The sequence below is a fragment of the Mesoplodon mirus genome (genome assembly GCF_964341445.2).
Source record: "Mesoplodon mirus genome assembly, chromosome: 5".
Lineage (NCBI taxonomy): Eukaryota > Metazoa > Chordata > Mammalia > Artiodactyla > Ziphiidae > Mesoplodon > Mesoplodon mirus.
This window is the reverse complement of record NC_138980.1, coordinates 101,986,161-102,013,212: the sequence shown is the minus strand read 5'-3', so window position 1 is coordinate 102,013,212 and position 27,052 is coordinate 101,986,161.

Sequence of the window (27,052 nt, the reverse complement as noted above, 5' to 3'; positions counted from 1 at the left end):
TTACGTGTAATAAGGAGAGCAAAAAGGTCAGATTATCCCCCCTTTCTTACTGGGTCTGAGAATTCTAGGAGTGTTGTGAGTTACAAAGGGTGTTAAGTTTGAATTGAGTGAGAGGTTAAAATTTTGATTCAAATTTGTTAGGACTTCTAAATAACTGAAATGAAACTGTTCTAACAGCTGAAAATGAAAAGGAAATTGAGGGAATATGCTTGAGATGTTGAGAAAGAATTGAGAATAGGAATTTAGGAAAATGGATTTGAAGTCCATGGAGGAAACAAAATAAAGGTATTTCCATATTGTATCCTAATGAGAATAGCATACTCTGTCTCACAGTTACTCACATTGTAAAATGATTTTAAACCATTGGCCTAGCTCAGTGTTCCTCGTTCCATCCACATACCAGGATCAGTCACTGATAACATTTTTGCTTTTCAAGGAAATAATACAAATAAGAAAAATGTAGCAAGTCTATTCAACTTAATTTATTCAATTTAAATGATAACTCTATTACAGGATTATGTACTTTACATTTAAAATATCCATTATGCTAAAAAATATGAGAAGGGAGAGTAGCAGTGCTTTTCTTTTAGTATATATTCTTTCTTGGAAAAAATTAAAGCTTGTCAACACTACATCCACACCCATACTATTTTTTAACTATCCATCTACTCCATTGATCTAGGACATGTTATTTAATCCGAAATCATCTAGCTAGTCTTTTTTTCTATTCTGACTTCATGGACTTAAAAATAACTTAAAATTTTTGGTTTCATTAAATAAAAAAAAGTAGAGGTGAATTTATTTTTAAAATTTCTATGGTAAGATAAATGAGTTATTTATGAACCTGAAATTTTAATCTCATCCTACACTGAAGTATTCTTCACTGAACTGGTCTCCTTTTCCATTAGACTGTCTAACATTTCCCTCTCCACCTCTGAAGAAACAAGTGAAATGGACAATGTATTGCATCATATTTGGAGTGTTCACTCCAGGAAAAACATTTTGAATCAAGGAAAAATTATTACTGGAAATGCCCACATCTTTATCCTAGTGCCCATTTCATTTTGCCTTTATTTCCCAGATACAAAGACATTTTCGTTCTTTGAATGTGCATAGCTATTCAAGCCATGTAGCTAATCATTTTAGACTGAGAAAACAAAATCATACAGAGTTAAATGAGTCATTTTCAAGAATAAGCTCCAAATAGCTACTCTCCTCATCTTTTGTTTCCACCGGCACTTTACTTCACAACACAGAGATTTCTGCCACAATATATTGTTGGGTTGGGCTATGGAGGGAGTTCGGGGGGGGGGACTCAAAAAATCAGTTTTGAGTTGAATTCTGCCAATGCATACTCTTTAATCAAATCCAGTCTCATAAGTACATTATGTTCTGTGCCTTGTTTTATGTATTTTTCTAAATTGGAATTCTCTTTCTCCACCACCTCCATTACCTCTAATACCAATATATAGATGCTACCCATTCTTCAGCTCAAAACACCCTCCAGAAAGCTTTTCCTGATCTCTCCAGTGTCCACTGACTTCCTCCTCCCCTTTATCCCACTGCATAGTCTGTCATATAAAGACCTGTGCCTAATCGTTTGCTGTTGTGTATTTTGGGATGATCTCCACCACAGGGAGCTTCAAGATTTATATTTTACTTAATCTCTATGAGACAATTTAGGGATTAGGACATAGGCTTTAGAGTCAGTCAGCATCTATTTGGATTCCACCCCACTACATATTGGTGTGCCAAACCATAAAAAGTATTTAACAGGGGGCTTGGCAAACAGAAAGTACGCAATAAATGCTGCTTATTGCTGCTGTTACTGCTGCTGCAGCTGTTATTGTTAAATAGTTTCCATGTAGTTAAGATTAACAGTGTTGATCATTTGCTAGGAACTTAATAGATACTTGTTACTTCAATGAAAACTCTTAAAATTCTTTAATTTATTCAGACTCTGCTCCCTGACCAGCCTACCAGTGTTTTCACATATTCATATTTTTGAAAATAGAGCCTCATCTTCATTAATCTGTGGACTTTCTTTACTCCACCCCTTCAAAAAAATTTATAAAATTACATATATGTTTTTATGTGGATACATCTTTTAGACCTCTATGTCTGGTTTTATTAGTATGAACTCCCTAAAAATAAGTTTTAGAAGACCATGTTGACTGTATTTGTTTAATTAATGACTTTCAATTTTTTTAAATAATAAGAGTAATGCAAAATCTCAAAAAAAGAGATATAATTAAGTTATATTATATCAGCATATAATTAAATTCTAATGCTTGCATATCCCACTCCATCTTAGAATGGAGCACCTATCTCCATCCTGTTCTTTTCTATAAAAAAAACTCATTTCTCTTTTCAACAATAAGATGAGCTCTTAAACAATTGTAATTAAATTTTTAAAAGCATTTTTTCAATAAAAATATGTTAAAGTTTGTAAATTCAGAACAATAAGAAATAGCTAAAACAATTCATGTCAAGCTGAGCATTACATCAGATTTCAAGTGCAAAAGAATATTTTTTAAGAATCTATAGTCCTAGAGATGGGGAACACAAAGCAAAACAAGAAAATCAGGTCTCATTTCTCAGCATAATAACCTCTACCTGGTGGTCAGAGTATCTCTTTTATCTAGCTTCCTTCTATGTCTTTTTCCCAATTTATTTGAACATCCTTTCAAACAGATTTTCTCATCCTTATAGAGATAATGCAGCTATCTCTTCTGAAGCTTAAACTAGTGCTCTGAATAAGAATAAAGGAAAACAACACTATACAGATATAGCTTTCTCTTTTAATGTATGTGGTTTAAGAGAACAGAAGGTTTACTGTATGGGAGATGTTTTTTCCCCTAGTTCCATGCATCATTTGCTATATGAGCCCTGCTCGATGGTTTCCAGGATGAGTTTGGAACCCACTGGTCCTGACACAGTGCAGCCATCCTTCTTCTGCAGCCAACTCCTTCCTAAGCCCCAGGAAACTGCCAAACACCTGCTGTCAGGGGCAGATGCTCCTAAGGTTAGTAAACATACAACAAAAGTACAAAGTGGCTGGTCCTGTCTTCTGGAGGAAGTGCATGTCTTATTTTATTTTCAGAAACAGAGCAGACCCACTGAATACATAAAAAACAATCTTGTCTGTAATTTTGTATGGTGATACATTAAGTGCCGTTTTTTTGAAGAGAAAGCTACCAGTTGATTTCATTGGAATATCTGTAAAAATTTTTTTCAGTGATTATTTTGTGTTTCTACATGATTGTAAATATTTATGAATGACTTTTCAGTTCAACATTTAGATGTTTCAGTTGTCACACCTTAGATCTTGCTTTTAAAGGAAGAACACACACAGTGGTTAATATCAGCCACAACTATTAATTTCCTAATAAATGTGTTCACACATTATCAGCTTCAAACTTTATGTCCCTTTATCTGTGGACATAGGAGAGCATTACTTTAAAAACTCATAGCATTTTAATGACTTATAAGAAAACAGGAAGATAAGAACTGCACCGTTATTAAAAAGAGACAGAGAAAGAGGGAGAGAGAGAAAACAAATTGAACAACTCCTTCTCCTGACTTTACTCTTATACATGCGCTTTCACATAGTGAAGTAAATAACAATGAGGAATGTACATGATAAAAACTACCATGAGTGTACAGTTCCTACTCTTCTTGAGGAAACATTAACTGTCAGAGCAAAATCTTCATCCAGGAAATCTGAAAGACAGTCTACCTTGTTTTCTAACATGGTTGGTGCTAAAAACACTGAAGTAAATATCAAAGACGTTAATTCACCAAAGACTTTACTTCATCCATAGACACTAAAATTGCTGTGAAACATATGTATAACTTAGCACTTAAACTATTATTCTGAAACTATGTCAGAGATAGAACTCAATTTACCCAACAACAAAATAGCATTCATGCACATCTGACCTTGCCGACAGCTAAATTCTCCCACTCTGTAAAGCCATACCCACAGACACTATTTATTTTAATAGACAAATTCAATATGTTTTACAAATCCTCTGCTTCATACAGATACTAATGCCAAGTTCAAAATAGAAACAAATAGTTCTTACATTTGAAGAGCACAGCTGTTATTATAGATCAATATTTTTGCCAGAAAACATGAAATTAAATTTGAACAGAAGCCCAAAATTGTAAAACCACTTGAATAATATAAAGTGTAAATTATCAAATTTTAGTATACAGAGCTTTAATTGTTATGTCTCCTCTTTCTTGTGTTTTGAAACCAGAGTTCTTACATGAATATTCATTAAGAGTTTTTCTGGAATCTTATTTGCCCTCTCTGAATCCGGTCAAAAAAAAAATACGTTTTAATTCAGGTTACTTATAATCAGGTTCAAAGTAAATGTGACTTCTTCTAAAAATGGGATTGCTGTGAGTAAGCCAGGCCTCATCTAGGAGTATAACAGGTTCTGACTCACAGATTTAAATGCTGTTCCAGTAACATTCATTTATTTATCAAACATTTATAAAGCAACTACTGTGTGTCAGGTTGCGTGGCTGTAGATAGACTCATGACACAAAAATAGTCCATTTGTTATACTCAAGGAAATTCAGACTAGTGGAGGCAACAAGTATGTAGAGATAATTGTCATACATCGTAGTAAGTAAGCTATATAGAGGTACATGTTTGCAAAGATGGCTCATAGGAGGTACAGCCTACCTGTGGAAGAGATTATTAAACTGAACTACAGTGAATATTCAAAGAATCACCAAGCAGATAGTGTTCTAAGCCCTGGGATAAACAAATGTAGAAGCTGTGGAGCATCTGAATACCTTAGGGGACTGCCAGACATTTAGTATGTCAGAAACGTAGTGAGGCGAACAGATGTAGGAAGTGTGATTTGGAAAAGCAGAAATAGGAAAGGGCCAGATCATGGAGATCCTGGAAAAAATTAAGAAAGTTATTGTGCAGAGGAATGATATAATCAGATACGCATTTTTAAAAGATATTTCAGACTAAGTGTTTTCAGTAAAATGTGGAGGGCCAGGAGAGCAGTTAGGAAGTCGTTTGATAATCCACGTGAAAGATGTTAAAGGTTTCAAGTAGGAAATTTAGTTCTGATATCAAAGGAGATGAGAGATTCAGAAGACACAAGCCTGGCCTAAACTTGACCTTATTTGTAAACCCAGGTCTTTAACTACTTAGAATGAAATTTTAGGATATACTAATTATGGCATATCCTAAAATTTTTAGATGTGTAGCCCAGAGGAAGACAGGAGTAAAAAAACAAAAAACAAACAAACACTTCCTTGATAATTCAAAGGAAGTGTGTACATGGTAATTAAAACATGGAATGATCTACCATTCCCTATAATATTAGTAAAGGCCTATAGTGCAAACTAAAATGAGGAGCATAAAGTATGTGCTAGTCTTGACCCTGTAAAAATTATCTGATAAGAGTCACTTGTTTACCCGCTTGGTACTTCCATTATTCTGTCTATATTAGAACCAAATTACTGTGAGATAAACAAAACAAATTAATGAAAAAAAAATTATTACCATCATTTTATGTGCTATTTTATTTCTAAAATTTTCTACATACATTAAAAAAGGTATTCTTACATATTTGTTAAGTTCCTTGAATAATAATATTAGAATTATGAATAAAAGTCTCCTCTTATGTAGTAAGATGACCTCAATTACGTTAACTCTTTCTTGTCAATTTGCTGGTAGAGGAGGGAGGAACATGGGCATTATAAAGAGCTATTAATTTTCTAAATTGTACATTTATTATTATAAAATTATAACTAAATAATAAAATTATTATTATAGAATAAAAATATATATATTTAATTAAAGGGAATTCTCTAACTAACAGCATCCATATGGATTTCCAAAGAGTCAATTTAATTCCTATCTGCCTAATTTTGACACCCTCTTTGTACACTGACAATGAAAAAAAAAAAATTCCTACTATTGAGGCCTTTTATATCTTAAGCCACAAAACTCAGGATTCTTTTTTTTTTAACACCTTTATTGGCATATAATTGCTTTGCAATGGTGTGTTAGTTTCTGCTGTATAACAAAGTGAATCAGCTGTACATATGCATATATACCCATATCTGCTCCCTCCTGCATCTCCCTCCCACCCTTCTTATCCCACCCTTCTAGGTTGACAAAAAGCACCAAGCTGATCTCCTTGTGCTATGCGGCTGCTTCTGTTTTACATTTGGTAGTGTATATAGGTCCATGCCACTCTCTCACTTCATCCCAGCTTACCCTTACCCCTCCCCATGTCCTCAAGTCCATTCTCTATGTCTGCGTCTTTATTCCTCTCCTGTCCCAAAGGTTATTCGGAAACATTCTTTTTTTCTTTTTTTAGATTCCGTATATATGTGTTAGCATACGGTATTTGTTTTTCTCTTTCTGACTTACTTCACTCTGTATGACAGTCTCTAGGTCCATCCACCTCACTACAAATAACTCAATTTCATTTTTCATGTCTGAGTAATATACCATTGTATATATGTGCCACATCTTCTTTATCCATTCATCTGTTGATGGTCAATTAGGTTGTTTCCATGTCCTGACTATTGTAAATACTGCTGCAATGAACATTGTGGTACATGACTCATTTTGAATAATGGTTTTCTCAGGGTATATGCCCAGTAGTGGGATTGCTGGGTCATATGGTAGATCTATTTTTCGTTTTTTAAGGAACCTCCATACTGTTCTCCATAGTGGCTGTATCAATTTACATTCCCACTAAGAATGCAAGAGGATTCCCTTTTCTCCACATCCTCTCCAGCATTTATTGTTTGTAGATTTTTTGATGATGGCCATTATAACTGATGTGAGGTGATACCTCATTGTAGTTTTGATTTGCATTTCTCAAATGATAAGTGATGTTGAGCATCCTTTTATGTGTTTGTTGGCAACCTGTATATCTTCTTTGGAGAAAGGTCTGTTTAGGTTTTCTGCCCATTTTTGGACTGGGTTGTTTGTTTTTTGGATATGGAGCTGCAGGAACTGCTTATATATTTTGGAGATTAATCCTTTGTCAGTTGCTTCATTTGCAAATATTTTCTCCCATTCTGAGGGTTGTCTTTTGGCCTTGTTTATGGTTTCCTTTGCTGTGAAAAAGCTTCTAAGTTTAATTAGGTCCCATTGCTTTACTTTTGTTTTTATTTCCATTTCTTTAGGAGGTGGGTCAAAAAGGATCTTGCTGTGATTTATGTCATAGAGTGTTCTGCCTATGTTTTCCTCTAAGAGTTTGATAGTGTCTGGCCTTACATTTAGGTCTTTAATCCATTTTGAGTTTATTTTTTTGTATGATGTTTGGAAGTGTTCTAATTTCATTGTTTTACATGTAGCTGTCCAGTTCTCCCAGCACCACTTATTGAAGAGGCTGTCTTTTCTCCACTGTATATTCTTCCCTTCTTTATCAAAGATAAGGTGACCATATATGCGTGAGTTTATCTCTGGGCTTTCTATCCTGTTACATTGATCTATATTTCTGATTTTGTGCCAGGACCATACTGTCTTCATTACTGTGGCTTTGTAATATAGTCTGAAGTCAGGGAGACTGCTTCCTCCAGCTCAGTTTTTCTGTCTCAAGATTGCTTTGGCTATTCGGGGTCTTTTTTGTTTCCATACAAAGTGTGGAATTTTTTGTTCTAGTTCTGTGAAAAACGCCATTGGTACTTCGATAGGGATTACATTGAATCTGTAGATTTCTTTGGGTAGTAGAGTCATTTTCACAATGTTGATTCTTCCAGTCCAACAACATGGACCTCTCTGCATCTGTTTGTATCATCTTTAATTTCTTTCATCAGTGTCTTATAGTTTTCTGCATACAGGTCTTTTGTCTCCTTAGGTAGGTTTATTCCTAGGTATTTTATTCTTTTTGTTGCAATAGTAAATGGAGTGTTTCTTTAATTTGTCTTTCAGATTTTTCAGCATTAGTGTATAGGAATGCAACAGATTTCTGGGCATTAATTTTGTATCCTGCTAATTTACCAAATTCATTGGTTAGCTCTAGTAATTTTCTGGTAGCATCTTTAAGATTCTCTATGTATAGCATCATGCCATCGGCACACAGGGACAGTTTTACTTCTTTTCAAATTCGGATTCCTTTTATTTCTTTTTCTTCTCTGATTACTGTGGCTAAAATTTCCAAAACTATGTTGAATAATAGTGGTGAGACTGGGCAGTCTTGTCTTGTTCCTGATCTTAGTGGAAATGGTTTCAGTTTATCACCATTGAGAACGATGTTGGCTGTGGGTTTGTCAATATGGCCTTTATTATGTTGAGGTAGGTTCACTCTGTGTCTACTTTCTGGAGGGTTTTTATCTTAAATGGGTGTTATATTTTGTTGAAAGCTTTTTCTACATCTTTTGAGATGATTATATGGTTTTTGTTCTTCATTTTGTTAATATGGTGTATCACATTGATTGATTTGCGTATACTGAAGAATCTTTGCATTCCTGGACTAAACCCCACTTGTTCATGGTATATGATCCTTTTAATGTGCTGTTGGATTCTGTTTGTTAGTATTTTGTTGAGGGGTTTTGCATCCATGTTCATCAGAGATATTGGCCTGTTGTTTTCTTTTTTTGTGATATGTTTGTCTGGTTTTGGTATCATTGTGATGGTGGCCTCATAGAATGAGTTTGGGAGTGTTCCTTCCTCTGCTATATTTTGGAAGAGTTTGGGAAGGATAGGTGTTAGCTCTTCTCTAAATGTTTGATAGGATTCACTTGTGAAGCCATTTGGTCCTGGGCTTTTGTTTGTTGATAGAGTTTTAATCACAGTTTCAATTTCAGTGCTTGTGATTGGTCTGTTTATATTTTCTGTTTCTTTATGGTTCAGTCTCGGAAAGTTGCCCTTTTCTAAGAATTTGTCCATTTCTTCCAGGTTGTCCATCTTATTGGCATAGAGTTGCTTGTAGTAATCTCTCATAATCTTTTGTATTTCTGCTGTGTCAGTTGTTACTTCTCCTTTTTCATTTCTAATTCTACTGATTTGAGTCTTCTCCCTTTTTTTCCTGATGAGTTTAGCTAATGGTTTATCAATTTTGTTTATCTTCTCAAAGAACCACCTTTTAGTTTTATTGGTCTTTGCTATCATTTCCTTCATTTCTTCTTCATTTATTTCTGATCTGATCTTTATGGTTTCTTTCCTTCTGCTAACTTTGGGGGTTTTCTGTTCTTCTTTCTCTAATTGCTTTAGGTGTAAGGTTAAGTTGTTTATTTGAGAGTTTTTTTTTTCTTCAGGTAGGATTATATTGTTCTAAACTTCCCTCTTAGAACTGCTTTTGTTGCATCCCATAGGTTTTGGGTTGTCGTGTTTTCATTGTCATTTGTTTCTAGGTAATTTTTGATTTCTTCAGTGATCTTTTGATTCTATAATAGTGTATTGTTTAGCCTCCATGTGTTTGTAACTTTTACAGTTTTTTTCCTGTAATTGATATCTGGTCTCATAGTCTTCTGGTTGGAAATGATACTTGATATGATTACGAGTTCAATTTCCTTTAATTTACCCAGGCTTGATTTGTGACCCAAGATATGATCTATCCTGGAGAATGTTCCATGAACACTTGAGTAGAAAGTGTATTCTGTGGCTTCTGGATGGAATGTCCAATAAGTATCAATTAAGTCCATCTTGTTTAGTGTGTCATTTAAAGCTTGTATTTCCTTATTTATTTTCTCTTTGGATGATCTGTCCATTGGTGAAAGTGAAGTGTTAAAGTCCCCTTCTATGATTGTGTTACTGTCGATATCCCCTTTTATGGCTGTTAGCATTTGTCTTAGGTATTGAGGTGCCCCTATGTTGGGTGCATAAATATTTACAATTGTTATATCTTCTTCTTGGATTGATCACTTGATCATTATGTAGTGTCGTTCTTTGTCTCTTATAATAGACTTTATTTTAAAGTCTATTTCATCTGATATGAGAAATGCTACTCCAGCTTTCTTTTGATTTCCATTTGCATGGAGTATCTTTTTCCATCCTCTCACTTTCAGTCTGTATGTGTCCCTAGGTCTGAGGTGGGTCTCTTGTAGACAGCATATATACGGGTCTTGTTTTTGTATCCATTCAGCCAGTCTATGTCTTTTGGTTGGAGCTTTTACTCCATTTACATTTAAGGTAATTATCAATATGTATGTTCCTATTCCCATTTTCTTAATTGTTTTGGGTTTGTTATTGTAGGTCTTTTCCTTCTCTTGTGTTTCCTACCTAAAGAAGTTTCTTTTGCATTTGTTGTAATGCTGGTTTGGTGGTGCTGAATTCTCTTAGCTTTTGCTTATCTGTAGAGTTTTTAATTTCTGTGTCAAGTCTGAATGAGATCCTTCCTTGTAGAGTAATCTTGTTGTAGGTTTTTCCCTTTCATCAGTTTAAATATGTCCTGACACTCCCTTCTGGCTTGCAGAGTTTCTGCTGAAAGATCAGCTGTTAACCTTATGGGGATTCCCTTGTTTGTTATTTGTTGTTTCCCCCTTGCTGCTTTTAATATTTTTTCTTTGTATTTAATTTTTGATAGTTTGATTAATATGTGTCTTGGCTTATTTCTCCTTGGATTTATCCTATATGGGACTCTCTGCACTTCATGGACTTACTGACTCTTTCCTTTCCCGTATTAGGGAAGTTTTCAACTATAATCTCTTCATATATTTTCTCAGTCCCTTTCTTTTTCTCTTCTTCTCCTGGGACTCCTATAATTCCAATGTTCGTATGTTTAATGTTATCCCAGAGGTCTCTGAGACTGTCCTCTATTCTTTTCATTCTTTTTTATTTATTCTGCTCTGCGGTAATTATTTCCACTCTTTTATTTTCCAGGTCACTTGTGCATTCTTCTGCCTCAGTTATTCTCCTATGGATTCCTTCTAGAGAATTTTTAATTTCACTTATTATGTTGTTCATCATTGTTTGCTGTTTAGATCTTCTAGGTCCTTGTTAAATGTTTCTTGTATTTTCTGCATTCTCTTTCCAAGATTTAGGATCATCTTTCCTCTCATTATTCTGAATTCTTTTTCAGGTAGACTGCCTATTCCCTCTTCATTTGTTTGGTCTGGTGGGTTTTTGCCTTGCTCCTTCATCTGCTGTGTGTTTCCCTGTCTTCTCATTTTGCTTCACTTACTGTGTTTGGGGTCTCCTTTTCGCAGGCTCCAAGTTTGTAATTCCCCTTGTTTTTGGTGTCTGTCACCAGTGGCTTAGGTTGGTTCAGTGGGCTATGTAGGCTTCCTGGTGGAGGGGACTAGTGCCTGTGTTCTGGTGGATGAGGCTGTGTCTTGTCTTTCTGTTGGGCCAGGACTGTGTCCATTGGTGTGTTTTGGGGTGTCTGTGAACTTACTATGATTTTCAGCAGGCTCTCTGTTAATGTTAAGTGTTTCTGTCTTACTAGTTGTTTGACGTATGGTGTCCAGCACTGTGGCTTGCTGTTCATTTAGTGGAGCTGCGTCTTAGGATCTCTGGGCGAGCTTTCTCTGTTTGATATTACGTGGGGCCAGGACGTCTCTGGTGGACCAATGTCCTGAACTTGGCTCTCCCTCCTCAGAGGCTCAGGCTTGACACGTGGCCAGAGTACCAAGACCCTGTTAGCCACACGGCTCAGAACAAAAGGGAGAAAAAGAAAGAAAGAAAGAAAAATATAAATAAAATATAATAAAGTTCTTAAAATAAAACATAAAAATAAATATTATTAATGAAAAAAAAAGAAAGAAAGAAAGAAGAGAGCAACCAAACCAAAAAACAAATCCACCAATGATAATAAGTGCTAAAAACTATACAAAAAAATAAAAAATATAAACGGACAGAGAGAGCCCTATGACAAATGGTAAAAGCAAAGCTATACAGACCAAATCACACAAAGAAGCATACACACACACACTCACAAAAAGAGAAAAGGGAAAAAAAAATATATATATATATATATAAAGAAAAAAAGAAGAAGAGAGCAACCAAATCAATAAACAGATCTACCAATGATAATAAGTTCTAAATAGTAAACTAAGATAAACAGAAAACCAGAAACAAATTAGATGCAGAAAGCAAACCCCAAGTCTACAGTTGCTCCCAAATTCTACCACCTCAATCTTGGGATGATTTGTTTTTTATTCAGGTATTCCACTGATGCGGGGTACGTCAAGTTGATTGTGGAGATTTAATATGCTGCTCCTGAGTCTGCTGGGAGAAGTTTCCCTTTCTCTTCTTTGTTTGCACAGCTCCTGGGGTTCAGCTTTGGATTTGGACCCACCTCTGCATGTATGTCGCCTGAGGGTGTCTGTTTCCTGCCCAGACATGATGGGGTTAAGGTAGCAGCTGATTAGGGGGCTCTGGCTCACTCAGGCCTGGGTGAGGGAAGGGTACGGAATGTGGGCCGAGCCTGCAGTGGCAGAGGGCAGCGTGACATTGCAACAGCCTGAGGCTCACCATGTGTTCTCCCGGGGAAGTTGTCCCTGGATCATGGGACTCTGGCAGTGGCCGGCTGCACAGGCTCCTGGGAGGGGAGGTGTGGATAGTGCCCTGTGCTTGCACACAGGCTTCTTGGTGGCTGCAGCGGCAGCCTTAGCATCTCATGCCCGTCTCTCATGTCCGTGCTGAGAGCCGTGGCTCACGCCTGTCTCTGGAGCTCATTTAGGCAGTGCTCTGTATCCCCTCTCCTCATGCACCCCAAAACAGTGGTCTCTTGGGCTTCCCTGGTGGTGCAGTGGTTGAGAGTCCGCCTGCTGATGCAGGGAACGCGGGTTCGTGCCCCGGTCCGGGAAGATCCCACATGCCGCGGAGCGGCTAGGCCCGTGAGCCATGGCTGCTGGGCCTGCGCGTCCAGAGCCTGTGCTCCACAATGGGAGAGGCCACAGCAGCGAGAAGCCCCCGTAATGAAAAAAAAAAAAAAAAAAAACAGTGGTCTCTTGCCTCTTCGGCAGATCCAGGCTTTTTCCCTGACTCCCTCCCAGCTAGCTGTGGTGCACTAGCCCCCTTCAGGCTGTGTTCACGCAGCCAACCCCAGTCCTATCCCTGGGATCTGACCTCCGAAGCCTAAGCCTCAGCTCCCAGCCCCCGCCCACCCCAGCGGGTGAGCAGACAAGCCTCTCGGGCTGGTGAGTGCTGGTTGGCACCGATCCTCTGTGCGGGGATCTCTCTGCTTTGCCCTCTGCACCCTGTTGCTGCGCTCTCCTCTGTGGCTCTGAAGCCTCCCCCCTCCATCACCTGCTATCTCCACCCATGAAGGGGCTTCCTAGTGTGTGGAAACCTTTGCTCCTTCACAGCTCCCTCCCACTGGTGCAGGTCCTGTCCGTATTCTTTTGTCTCTGTTTTTTCTTTTCTCTTTGCCCTACACAGGTACATGGGAAGTTTCTTGCCTTTTGGGAAGTCTGAGGTCTTTTGCCAGTGTTCAGTGGGTGTTCTGTAGAAGTTGTTCCACATGTAGATGTATTTTTGATGTATTTGTGGGGAGGAAGGTGATATCCACGTCTTACTCCTCCACCATCTTGAAGGTCTCAAAACTCTGGATTCTAGAAAAGACTGAACACCTACAATAAGTATTTCCTAGTATTCTTACCAACCATGGTATTGTTCGTGATGAAATAAGAAATATTTCAAACACCTTAGATAACAGGTGCTTTTATTTTTTTCTCTTTTCATATCTGATGAAAAATATCAATAGCCATTGGATAATTTATCTGTATAAATACTCTTTTACCTTTGCCTGTTTATTTATAAAATTATTTTTGAGAGTTATTTGAAGTGCATAAAGGAGAAAAGTTGATATCAAATACCAAAATTGTATAGTATTGAAGCTAGAAAGTTAACTTGGCCCCCAAAATGTTGGAATTAAAATACATTCTTAGTTCATTGAAGTATTCTTGAACATTTGTTTTTAGTTTTATATAGACCTTATAATCAAGGCAGTTGTTTTATTTAAAAATTTAAAGTCTACATTTAATTTAGCAAAAGTAAGTTGTTATATTTCAACTTTATAGGATCCATATTGATTATATGCTGTAATAGAGTTTGAGAGAATCTGTTCAAAAGATTTTCTACAGATTTTAGAAGTGAATGCTGCAGTTATTTTCTGTTGGGATGTGTGAGATTGTTCACTGCCCTTGGGTTTATTCATTCTGGATTGCTGCTCAACTGTTATAAGTCTCTTGAAAGAGGAAATAGTGAGTCATTCCTTAAGAGCAATTACCAGCCACATATGAGAAAGCAAATTTGAACAAACTCATTTGTAACATACTTTTAACTTTGCATTAATGTGGATTTGTTTATACAAATAACCCATCAATTATGTTGTATTCCAAATCCACAGAATTACACTAAATCTTTCAAAACAAAGACGTAAGCATAAAAAAGAAATATGAAATTGAAGAGGTATAATTTAAGAGAAACTGAATGACTGAAACACAAGGAGTGTCCATACCCCTAATTTATGCCTACCTAATCCTTTTTTCTTCAGCTCTATTGTGGGAATCTAATTATGGTAAAGTCATTGTTCTAACTTCAGAAATGTTGTGTTTTGTTCACATATATTTCCATTCTTATTTTCAAAAATGACTTAGCTCTTTCAAAATGAAGAAACAGACGTGAGAGGCAGCAATATACCTGACAAAACCACTGACAGGGTTTTGTAATACAGAAACTGAGAACAAGTTTATTTTTATCTTGGTAAGATTTTGAAAGGATGATCTCAGCAACTTCAGAAGCTGAATGTGGTGGGTACAAGGAGGTGCTGAGTGGAATGTAGGTGAGCAGGATGGTTTGCAGCATGGGAAGTGGGAAGGGAAGCCCCTTCTTCTGGAGGCTCAGTCAGAGATCTTGTGCTCTCCTGCTTGCCCTGGCTATGCCTCTAACAGTCTGGGTCACTGCTCACCAGGGCAGAAACTGCGTTCTTTTCTTTGTACACACACACACACACACACACACACACCTTTTTGCACAACTACTGTACCAACAAGGTCTTTCTGAGAGTACGTGTTTCTGACTTCCAGAAAGGGGGCATTATAAGGAGAGGTACTGAGACTAGTTTAGTGACCCTGGGTCTGCTCCAGTTCTACAATTCTAGTGTTAGCATGAGTGCAGGGTGAGTGTGATGGACCCACAATTTGAAGAACATCAAAATTAATTTCTATATATGGGTTCTAGTTTCAGCTCTACCACTCACTAACTAGTCAGGACCTCAGCCTCCCCATCTGTATAGAGACGCTAAGTTTTTACCTGCCACAAGGTTGGTTGTGCACATCAGTTGGGTGCTGCGATCACTTCATAAGCTGAAAAGTGCTGGAGACACATGAGCTGTTATTGATAGGTGCTACCCTAGCTGAGGAGAGAATGGTGCACTTGGAAGGGTAAAGGCAGCTTTTTCTTGGCAATGTAATATTTATCCTGAGAGACTAAAAAAAAAAAAAAAAGGGAGGAGACTGGGGAAAAAAAGCAACAATTTTTGACTCAGACATCTCTTAAGCTCCACAGAGCCTATTTTGTGAACATGACTGAAGAATTTTTGATTTTAAAAACAGTTTAGGCTACGTGAGAAGGTTGTATAATTTTTAAGACTCAGCATCCACACCTTGAATTTGCATATTCAGAACAGAGAGAAAGGCAGAGGAAAAAAATGGCAGAGAACAGTTTAAGCCATATGTGAAACTTGGCCAACTGAGGAATATAGAATGTTTGTTCTCAACAGGCTATCTCTACTTTAATCTCTAAACTGTTTGATAATCTCAGAATACCAATACCTCACACCACTCTATCTTACAGTTCTCACCAAAAGGAGAGACATTCTGTAAATAGTCCAACCCCAATTTAAACATACCTATAATCACTACATCTAAAATCGTTCTGTCAAGGAAGACAGAATACTTTTTTTTGTTTTTCCCTAATTTTTCAAATGACCTTTTTTGATTAGAACACATAGGTAAGGCCAGACTTAGCTGTAATGTTTTGGATCCAGTAATTGCCCATGTAGGAAACATGAAACAATGTTACTGGAATTTTAACTGGGGATAGACTCACAAATTCTGTTACATGGAAGATGTAGCAAAATATACCATGATAAGAAAAATAGTTACTGGAAATATTATGTCAACAAACTGTGAGCTATACCATTAATCAATAGTAGTAACATTAAGCATGTGTCAGTATTGCAGTATTGTGCCCCTGAATTAGTCTAGAATAGGCAGTCATTTGCCCTTCCATGTTATTTGTCCTAACAAATTAAGTACCTAGAGGCCATGGATGCAGAGTAGCTCAGAGTGGGGCACAGTTACAAATTTGTAATAACTCTTCTAACCTTTAAGTCAGTGCTTTTTTTACTAAAAACTCTGTAGGATATGCTTATAGAATATGCAAAAAGCATTTAGGATCTTTTTATAACAAAAAAAAGCACATACATATTGTCAAGGCATAAACAATATTCAAGCAACCCAATTTTAAATGAGAGCATGCCTATGCATAACATAGCTACAGTAGTACATCATAAAAATAATTTATGTGACAAGTTATTTTACTTTCTAATTTTCCCCATTTAAATGTTGATTGTTTCCTAAATCACAGCTTTTAACACCAACTCTAGAAACCACTATAAGCATGTTTATTGCCTTTATGATCTTACAAGAAAAATGTAAATACCCAGAGGTTTAGAAGGGTTTTTTTATGTAGGAACAAAATAGAATTGGTAACAAAACTACTGCATAAATCACCCAAGCATGGCAGTGTGTCTGGGATTGCTTTTATTTATCTTTATTCCTCATTCCATTATTACTTCCTAGTGGAATACTCAACATCCCAACCACTGGAATGCCATCTTTCAAACACCTCTATTGTTCACCAAATCATAAATAAGAACATAAATAAGTAAATTCTAAGCACAAACATGGATGGTGTATCAAGCTTCCTGGAGATTTTGGGTTATATATAACTCATAATTCTTACAGAAGACATTGAAAGATTGTAGGCACTTTGCTCAAGTTTCCCACACAAGTGAATCAATAGTAGTTTTCAGTCATGATTCTGAAATGGTTCTTATGTGCAGGGATTTCCACATCACTGATTCAACCATCAAAGCAGTTTGGAATTTCAAATATTCTGTCTTTAGAGCCTTCATAAAAAAGAGATAAGCCATGTTCCATTGAGACCTTACTTTTGAGAGATCTTTATCTGCAACTCTTCCTAATAAAGGTATCAAGATTTGATTTTTTTGATAAGGGCCATAAGTATAATAGTTAATAAGTTCATAAACTGTTTTCAATCCATGACTTATTAGTCCAAGAAAGTTAACTTGAGCAAAAACAAACGACAATAAACCCAGAAATAAGAGAGGGGCTTATTTGTTGTTGTTGTTCTGTTTAAATTGATTTTAGTTTAATGTTTGTTTGTTTTAAAGAAAGAACAAGAATGTGATTTTTTTTGTTCACAGACTGGCAGGACGAAGACAGCAAGAGGTTCTTTTTACATAGCGGTGGGTGAGCATGTCATTTTCAAAAAACAAACTAACAAGCCAACCAATGAATCCTTCAGGGTTCAGGTCTATCTTGAAGGCTAATGGTCATGTCAGATGATCAAGGGCATCTCCCTATACAGGTGTCTGTTAACTGGTCTTCTGTGAACCGATATAGAAGAAGGGATGCAGAAATGGGCTATTCTTTAGTATCTTCAAAGATTAAGAGTTAAAGGCATACTTTTCTTTCTTGTTAAGTGCATATATAATGCTTTAGAGTATTATCTGGTTACAAGAGAGAATTAATGTAGGGAATTATAATTACGACATAGAAAAAATTTGGACTAAAAATTTGGACTCAGCACTTTTAAAACAATGTGTCAATTTCCAAATTATAAAGGTGATGATAAATTTAAATATAAATTTAAATTACTATCAAATCTAAAGCATATGTAGAACATATTCTCTTCTTTGTCATTCCCACAGATCCTTAGAATCAGGAAAAGAATCTAGAATATGTATTAAAATAATACATTGAATTATCAGGAAAAAAGCTGACGTATGTTTACTCTGATATCATGGATAGAATTATCTTTGCCTCAAACATTTTAAGTTAGGCATATGTTAGAAGTTTATGGATATTAGCATTATTAATTCGTGAAGCAATTTCTAATTCTCTTATTTAATAGTAATCTTCCTTACTGTCTGCAATATCACTTTGTTAATATGTCATACCAATTCCTTTTGAATACCTTATATTATGAGGTACACATCTTTTTTTTTCTTCCCTACTAAATTAAAAGTACTACAATTGTAGGTACTACATGGTATTTCATTTTTGTATTCATGGCACTAGGTTTTTTGCTTGGAGTAGAGGAAATATTTGAAAAATGTTTATTAAACAGAATAGGCCATCTTTCTTCATCTTATTTGCCCTAAGGTCATGACTAAATGTAATTACTTAAAATTGGTGTTAATTGAGAAACGTGATGTGCTCAAGGGATTAAAGACACTGGAGAAATTAGAAAGCATCTGTTTCTATACTTTATATATAAATATTTTAAAAATTATGTTGAAAATTAAATAATCCAAGCATGGTGCTTATGTTTATTTGCAATGATACTTTTCACCCTCTCCCAATCTCACTTAAGAAGGTTTTCTTTTTTATTTCCTGTAGCTGAGTGGAGAAAGAAAATGTATTTTTGGCCCATGGGAAATGGTTAGTTTCTTAAAATTTACTGAAGATTTTGTGAATGATGCCTTAGAGCAAACTCTGATTGCAAACATGCAGCATTTTCTAATGGTGCTAATCCCGAGATATTTTTTAAAGAAAAATAATTTGCTTCTATTGCAATGAAGACTTAATAGAATCTCAGCAGGAAAACCCTCAGCTTATAGTAAATTCCCAAGCAAGATTTCCCAACTATAAATAAAACATATGAGTTCTTCATGTCTTCATATTTACTGACAAAAAGTGTTTACCAAACAGAAAGGCATATAAATAATTTCCGCTGCATCTCAAAATGCTAATACTCAATAGAATATTTCATGAAGTATTTATATAGCAATGCTAGAGATGACAGTGAACTGTAAATCATGACACACTTCAGTACAAGACTCAAAAATAAGCTCCATGATTTTAGAAACATAACTCGTATGCTACATTAGATTTTTCTGCCTAGGATATGTCACTTGTTTTTGTACAGATGTACAGCTGCACATACACACCAAAGACCTTTCATTTCATGTTAAACTTCCTCCAATGTGTTCAATTTTTAATCTGTCAGAGTATTATACAACTAATGAAAGCACTATAACAAAGTAATAAACAGCTAAGGTAACTGGGCTCATTAAAAGGAGCATGTTCTCATGATTTTCTCTCCAGATCGCCTTTTTAAAAACTTTAATGATTTGTTCTGTACCGACTTGCTGGAGAGCTGAGGGTATGTGTAGAAATGTTTTTGACACGTTCTTGGAGAAAGCAGAAGGTGGAAAAGAATGTGAAAGGAAGAATTAAAGAAGACCAAGTACATGTAAATACACAGAAACTAAAAAGAGTGAGCTTGCAGTTAGTTATCTTTCCCATAGGAATTCCTAACAGTTGATTACGTGTATTCATCAAGTCAGGAAAAGGGAATCAAAGATTCAGCTCCACGTGAAGATTCAGTGTTCAAATTTATTTAAGTCTAGGTAGGTAAACTTGTAGGATAAAACATGAATGAGTGAATCTAAAGAAAGACTGAATTTTCTGGGAACAACATTCTTTTATCTCAGTTCACTGGTTTATGAGTCCTGGTGTAAAATACAGTAGAATCTGTTGATTTGTTTTTACTTTTTTATATATGAGACTTCTGACATATAGGCAGTATAACATTAATAAAAATATATTTTGCAATTAAAATGGAGAGACTTTGTTGGGACTGTTACTCCAGCTAAATTTTTTTATACTCAACACATAAACTGGTAGCTAGTAGTGTATCATTTAAAGTACTACTGTGAAGTTATCCAAACAGCATTTAATTTAGGTGAAATAATTCACAGTGGGTCAAATTTGAAATATAATTTATTGTTCTCATGTGAAGGAAACAACAGTGAGAAATGAGAAATGACAAATTTGCAACAACAAATATCTTCAGTAATTAAGTCCAGTGCAGTAAATTAACAAATTCTGGGAAATGCAATTTCAGGAAACTGTTGTTGCTGGATGGATACCCTGAAGTTAGCTTATTACGGGACAGTGGTTCAGAGCACAGGCTGAAGAGCACGGTCTTCAGAAAGTCATGCAACTGTTTTCTGCATGTTTCCTTATCTATAAGGTGTAGACAGTGATAGCATTTGCCTCATATATGTCTTGAGAGCAAGCTGTTAATACATAATTTAATTGATGTAGGCATTTAAACTGATACATGACACATCCCATATATTTCTGTAATGTCTTGATTCAACCAGCAAAAGGAAAATGATGGTGCTTCAGTACTTATTCATGGGATGATAGAAATCTACTCTAAGCTTTTCTTTTTCTTTCTACTTATTTAGATTCATGACATAGGAAATAGAGAACAAACAAATACACATTTAATGCTTGTAGCTAAACATATCCATTCAAATATTTAAATATAGAGTTACTGGGGCATATGAAGGATCTTATGTGTTTTTGTTTTTTAATTAATTTTTATTGGAGCTATAGTTGATTTACAATGTTGTGTTAGTTTCTACTGTAGAGCAAAGTGAATCACTTATACATATACATATATCCATTCTTTTTTAGATTCTTTTCACATTTGGTCATTAACAGAGTACTGAGTAGAGTTCCCTGTGCTATACAGTAGGTTCTTATTAGTTATCTATTTTATATATAGTAGTGTGTATATATCAATCCCAATCTCCCAATATATCCTTCTCCCCCTTTCCCCCTCTTATGTGTTTTTGAAAGAAAAGAGAAGAAATAGTTACTTGACAAATGTCAAGGGACTTCTCTGGCAGTCCAGAGGTTAGGACTTGGCACCTCCACTGACATGGGCCAGGGTTCGATCCCTGGTGGGGGAGCTAAGATCCCACAAGCCACAGACTACGGCCAAAAACAACAACAACAACAAAAGACAGATATAGAGCTAAACATTGTTGCAAGGACAAAGAATATTACAGGAGAAGTCATTACATATAAAATATAGAAGATTGTCAAATGAAATTTAAAATGTTTATATCAGTATATTTTTAATATTATCCCATTCTTAATATTTAATAATTTTTTCAAAATTATGTACCTAGAATCAGAATATCTAGGTCAGAAGCAATGTTAAGTGTAATCAAATCCAATTCTACAACCAACAGGTTAAAAATTGGGCCTACATGTACGAATGGAATAAATATTTGGAAGCCTTTTTTAAATTAATATGTGTCATTTAATCTCATGTACAAACTTGGGCACTGACACTGAAAAATAGCTTGATGCAATAAAATGATGTGAGTTTCTTGTTAATTGAAATGTTGGTGAAACATTGTCATTGAAATCTGAATCAGATCTTGATGGTAATAAAGGAATATCTCATTGTCCTTTTTTTTAAAAACATATTTATTGGAATATAATTGCTTTACAATGGTGTGTTAGTTTCTGCTTTATAACAAAGAGAATCAGTTATACATATACATATGTCCCCATATCTCTCCCCTCTTGCATCTGCCTCCCTCCCACCCTCCCAATCCCATCCCTCTAGGTGGTCACAAAGCACCAAGCTGATCTCCCTGTGCTATGTGGCTGCTTCCCACTAGCTATCTACCTTACGTTTGGTAGTGTATATATGTCCATGCCTCTCTCTCGCTTTGTCCCAGCTTACCCTTCCCCCTCCCGGTATCCTCAAGTCCATTCTCTAGTAGGTCTGTGTGTTTAATCCCATCTTGCCTCTAAGTTCTTCATGGCCTTTTTTTTCTTTCTTTTTTTTTAGATTCCATATATATGTGTTAGCATACGGTATTTCTTTTTATCTTTCTGACTTACTTCACTCTGTATGACGGACTCTAGGTCCATCCACCTCACTACAAATAACTCAATTTCGTTTCTTTTTATGTCTCAGTGATATTCCATTATATATATGTGCCACATCTTCTTTATCCATTCATCTGTCGATAGACACTTAGGTTGCTTCCATGTCCTGTCTGTTGTAAATAGAGCTGCAATGAACATTTTGGTACATGTCTCTTTTTGAATTAGAGTTTTCTCAGGGTATATGCCCAGTAGTGGGATGGCTGGGTCGTATGGTAGTTCTATTTTTAGTTTTTTAAGGAACCTCCATACTGTTCTCCATAGTGACTGTATCAATTTACATTCCCACCAACAGAGCAAGAGTGTACCCTTTTCTCCACACCCTCTCCAGCATTTATTGTTTGTAGATTTTTTGATGACGGCCACTCTGACTGGTGTGAGATGATATCTCATTGTAGTTTTGATTTGCATTTCTCTAGTGATTAATGATGTTGAGCTTTCTTTCATGTGTTTGTTGGCAATCTGTATATCTTCTTTGGAGAAATGTCTATTTAGGTCTTCTGCCCATTTTTGGATTGGGTTCTTTATTTTTTTCATATTGAGCTGCATGAGCTGCTTGTAAATTAAGGAGATTAATCCTTTGTCAGTTGCTTCATTTGCAAATGTTTTCTCCCATTCTGAGGGTTGTCTTCTCGTCTTTTTTATGGTTTCCTTTACTGTGCAAAAGCTTTTCAGTTTCATTAGGTCCCATTTGTTAATTTTTGTTTTTTATTTCCATTTCTCTAGGAGGTGGGTCAAAAATTATCTTGCTGTGATATATGTCATAGAGTGTTCTGCCTATGTTTTCCTCTAAGAGTTTCATAGTATCTGGCCTTATATTTAGGACTTTAGTCCATTTTGAGTTTATTTTTGTGTATGGTGTTAGGGAGTGTTCTGATTTCATTCTTTTACATGTAGCTATCCAGTTTTCCCAGCACCACTTATTGAAGACGCTGTCTTTTCTCCACTGTATATTCTTGCCTCCTTTATCAAAGATATGGTGACCATATATGTGTGGGTGTATCTCTGGGCTTTCTATCCTGTTCCATTCATCTACATTTCTGTTTTTCTGCCAGTACCATACTGTCTTGATTACTGTAGCTTTGTAGTATAGTCTGAAGTCAGGGAGCCTGATTCCTCCAGCTCCATTTTTCGTTCTCAACATCGCTTTGGCTATTCGGGGTCTTTTGTGTTTCCATAAATATTGTGAAATTTTTTGTTCTAGTTCTGTGAAAAATGCCAGTGGTAGTTTGATAGGGATTGCATTGAATCTGTAGATTTGAGTAATAGAGTCATTTTCACAATGTTGATTCTTCCAATCCAAGAACATGGTACATCTCTCCATCTATGGATTCTGTTTGCTAGTATTTTGTTGAGGATTTTTGCATCTATATTCATCAGTGATGTTGGCCTGTAGTTTTCTTTCTTTGTGACATCTTTGGTTTTGGTATCAGGGTGATGGTGGCCTTGTAGAATGAGTTTGGGAGTGTTCCTCCCTCTGCTATGTTTTGGGAGAGTTTGAGAAGGATAGGTGTTATCGCTTATTGAAATGTTTGATAGAATTTGCCTGTGAAGCCATCTGATCCTGGGCTTTTGTATGTTAGAAGATTTTTAATCACAGTTTCAATTTCAGTGCTTGTGATTGGTCTGTTCTTATTTTCTGTTTCTTTATGGTTCAGTCTCGACAGGTTGTGCATTTCTAAGAATTTGTCCATTTCTTCCAGGTTGTCCATTTTATTGGCATATAGTTGCTTGTAGTAATCTCTCATGATACTTTGTATTTCTACAGTGTCAGTTGTTACTTCCCCTTTTTCATTTCTAATTCTATTGATTTGAGTCTTCTCCCTTTTTTTCTTGATGAGTCTGGCTAATGGTTTATCAACTTTGTTTATCTTCTCAAAGAACCAGCTTTTAGTTTTATTGATCTTTGCTATCGTTTCCTTCATTTCTTTTTCATTTATTTCTGATCTGATCTTTATGATTTCTTTCCTTCTGCCACCTTTGTGCGTTTTTTGTTCTTCTTTCTCTAATTGCTTTACATGTAAGGTTAGGCTGCTTATTTGAGGTGTTTCTTGTTTCTTAAGGTAGGATTGTATTGCTATAAACTTCCCTCTTAGAACTGCTTTTACTGCATCCCATAGGTTTTGGGTTGTCATGGTTTCATTATCATTTGTTTCTAGGTATTTTTTGGTTTCCTCTTTGATTTCTTCAGTGATCTCTTGGTTATTAAGTGGTATATTGTTTAGCCTCCATGTGTTTGTATTTTTTACAGATTTTTTTTTCCTGTAATTGATATCTAGTCTCATAGCATTGTGGTCGGAACAGATACTTGATATGATTTCAGTTTTGTTAAACTTATCAAGGCTTGATTCATGACCCAAGATATAATCTATCCTGGGGAATGTTCCATGAGCACTTGAGAAGAATGTGTATTCTGTTGTTTGTGGATGGAATGTCCTATAAATATAAATTAAGTCCATCTTGTTTAATGTATCATTTAAAGCTTGTGTTCCTTATTTATTTTCATTTTGGATGATCTGTCCATTGGTGAAAGTGGGGTGTTAAAGTCCCATACTCTGATTGTGTTACTGTCAATTTCCCCTTTTATGGCTGTTAGCATTGCCTTATGTATTGAGGTACTCCTATGTTGGGTGCATAAATATTTACAATTGTTATATCTTCTTCTTGGATTGATCCCTTGATCATTATGTAGTGTCCTTCTTTGTCTCTTGTAATAGTCTTTTTTTAAAGTCTATTTTATCTGATATGAGAATTGCTACTCCAGCTTTCTTTTGATTTCCATTTGCAAGGAATATCTTTTTCCATCCACTCACTTTCAGTCTGTTAGTGTCCCTAGGTCTGAAGTGGCTCTCTTGTATACAGCATATATATGGGTCTTGTTTTTGTATCCATTCATCCAGTCTATGTCTTTTGGTTGGAGCATTTAATCCATTTACATTTAAGGTAATTATCGATATGTTTGTTCCTATTACCATTTTCTTAATTGTTTTGGGTTTGTTATTGTAGGTCTTTTCGTTCTCTTATGTTTCCTGCCTAGAGAAGTTCCTTTAGCATTTGTTGTAAAGCTGGTTTGGTGGTGCTGAATTCTCTTAGCTTTTGCTTGTCTGTAAAGGTTTTAATTTCTCAGTCAAATCTGAATGAGATCCTTGCTGGGTAGAGTAGTCTTGGTTGTAGGTCTTTCTCCTTCATCACTTTACATATGTCCTGCCACTCCCTTCTGGCTTGCAGAATTTCTGCTGAAAGATCAGCTGTTAACCTTATGGGGATTCCCTTGTTTGTTATTTGTTTTTTCCCCCTTGCTGCTTTTAATATTTTTTCTTTGTATTTAATTTTTGATAGTTTGATTAATATGTGTCTTGGTGTGTTTCTCCTTGGATTTATCCTGTATGAGACTCTCTGTGCTTCCTGGCCTTGATTTACTATTTCCTTTCCCATATTATTGAAGTTTTCAACTATAATCTCTTCAAATATTTTCTCAGTCCCCTTCTTTTTCTCTTGTTCTTCTGGGACCCCTATAATTCGAATGTTGGTGTGTTTACTATTGTCCCAGAGGTCTCTGGAACTGTCCTCAATTCTTTTCATTCTTTTTTCTTTATTCTGCTCTGCAGTAGTTATTTCCACTATTTTATCTTCCAGGTCACTTATCCATTCCTCTGCCTCAATTATTCTGCTATTGATCCCTTCTAGAGAATTTTTAATTTCATTTATTGTGTTGTTCATCACTGTTTGTTTGCTCTTTAGTTCTTCTAGGTCCTTGTTAAACGTTTCTTGTATTTTCTCCATTCTATTTCCAAGATTTTGGATCATCTTTACTATCAGTATTCTGAATTTTTTTGCAGGTATCCTGCCTATTTCCTCTTCATTTGTTCTGCCTGGTGGGTTTTTGCCTCACTCCTTCATTTGCTTTGTTTCTCTGTCTTCTTATTTGGCTTAACTTACTGTGTTTGGGGTCTCCTTTTCGCAGGCTGCAGATTCGTAGTTCCTGTTGTTTTTGGTGTCTGTTCCCAGTGGCTAAGGTTGGTTCAGTGGGTTGTGTAGGCTTCCTGGTGGAGGGAACTGGTGCCTGGGTTCTAGTGGATGAGGCTGGACCTTGTCTTTCTGGTGGGCAGGTGCACGTCTGGTGGTTTGTTTTGGGGTGTCTGTGGCCTTATTATGATTTTAGGCAGCCTCTCTGCTAATGGATGGGATTGTGTTCATGTCTTGCTAGTTGTTTGACCTAGGGTGTCCAGCACTGTAGCTTGCTGGTCCTTGAGTGGAGCTGGGTCTTGGCGTTGAGATGGAGATCTCTGGGAGATTTTCGCCATATGCCCGCCACATGCTCTTCTCTCATTGTCCTTTTTTAAAATTATTTTTATTTTTATTTTTTTGGCCTCACCACTCAGCATGCAGGATCTTAGTTCCCTGACTCCAGATCAAGCTGTGCCCCTGCAGGGGACATGCAGAGTCTTAACTGCCAGACAGCCAGCGAAGTCCCTCATTGTCATTTTTTAAAATAAGATTTCATGATGAAAAAATGTACCCCAAAACTACAGATATGTCAACATTGTATAATCCAAAAAATATTAATAAGCCTGCAACCACTTTGTTGCACTCAGTTAGCCACTGTGGGATTAATGGTTCTAAAAGGACCTGCAAAAGCTGATGTAATTATAAGGAAGTCTTCAGTGTATCACTTTCTAATTATTAAAAAATGTTTCATTCTCTAATGGTAAGATTTTTTTTTAAATTGGTGTGTAATTGCTTTACAATGTTGTGTTAGTTTCTGCTGTACAACAAAGTGAATCAGCTATATGTATACATATATCCCCTCCCTCTTGGACCTCCCTCCTACGCACCCCCCCAATCCCACCTATCTAGTTCACCACAGAGCATGGAGCTGAGCTCCCTGTACTCTACAGCAGGTTCCTATTAGCTATCTGTTTTACACTTGTAGTGTATATATGTCAATCCCAATCTCCCAATTCATCCTACACCCCTCCCTCATGTCCACCCATCTGTTATGTCTGTGTCTCTATTCCTGCCCTGCAAATTGGTTCATCTGTAAGCAAATTAAGCAGCATGGGTGAATACTAGGCTTAATAATCCATTGAAGGTT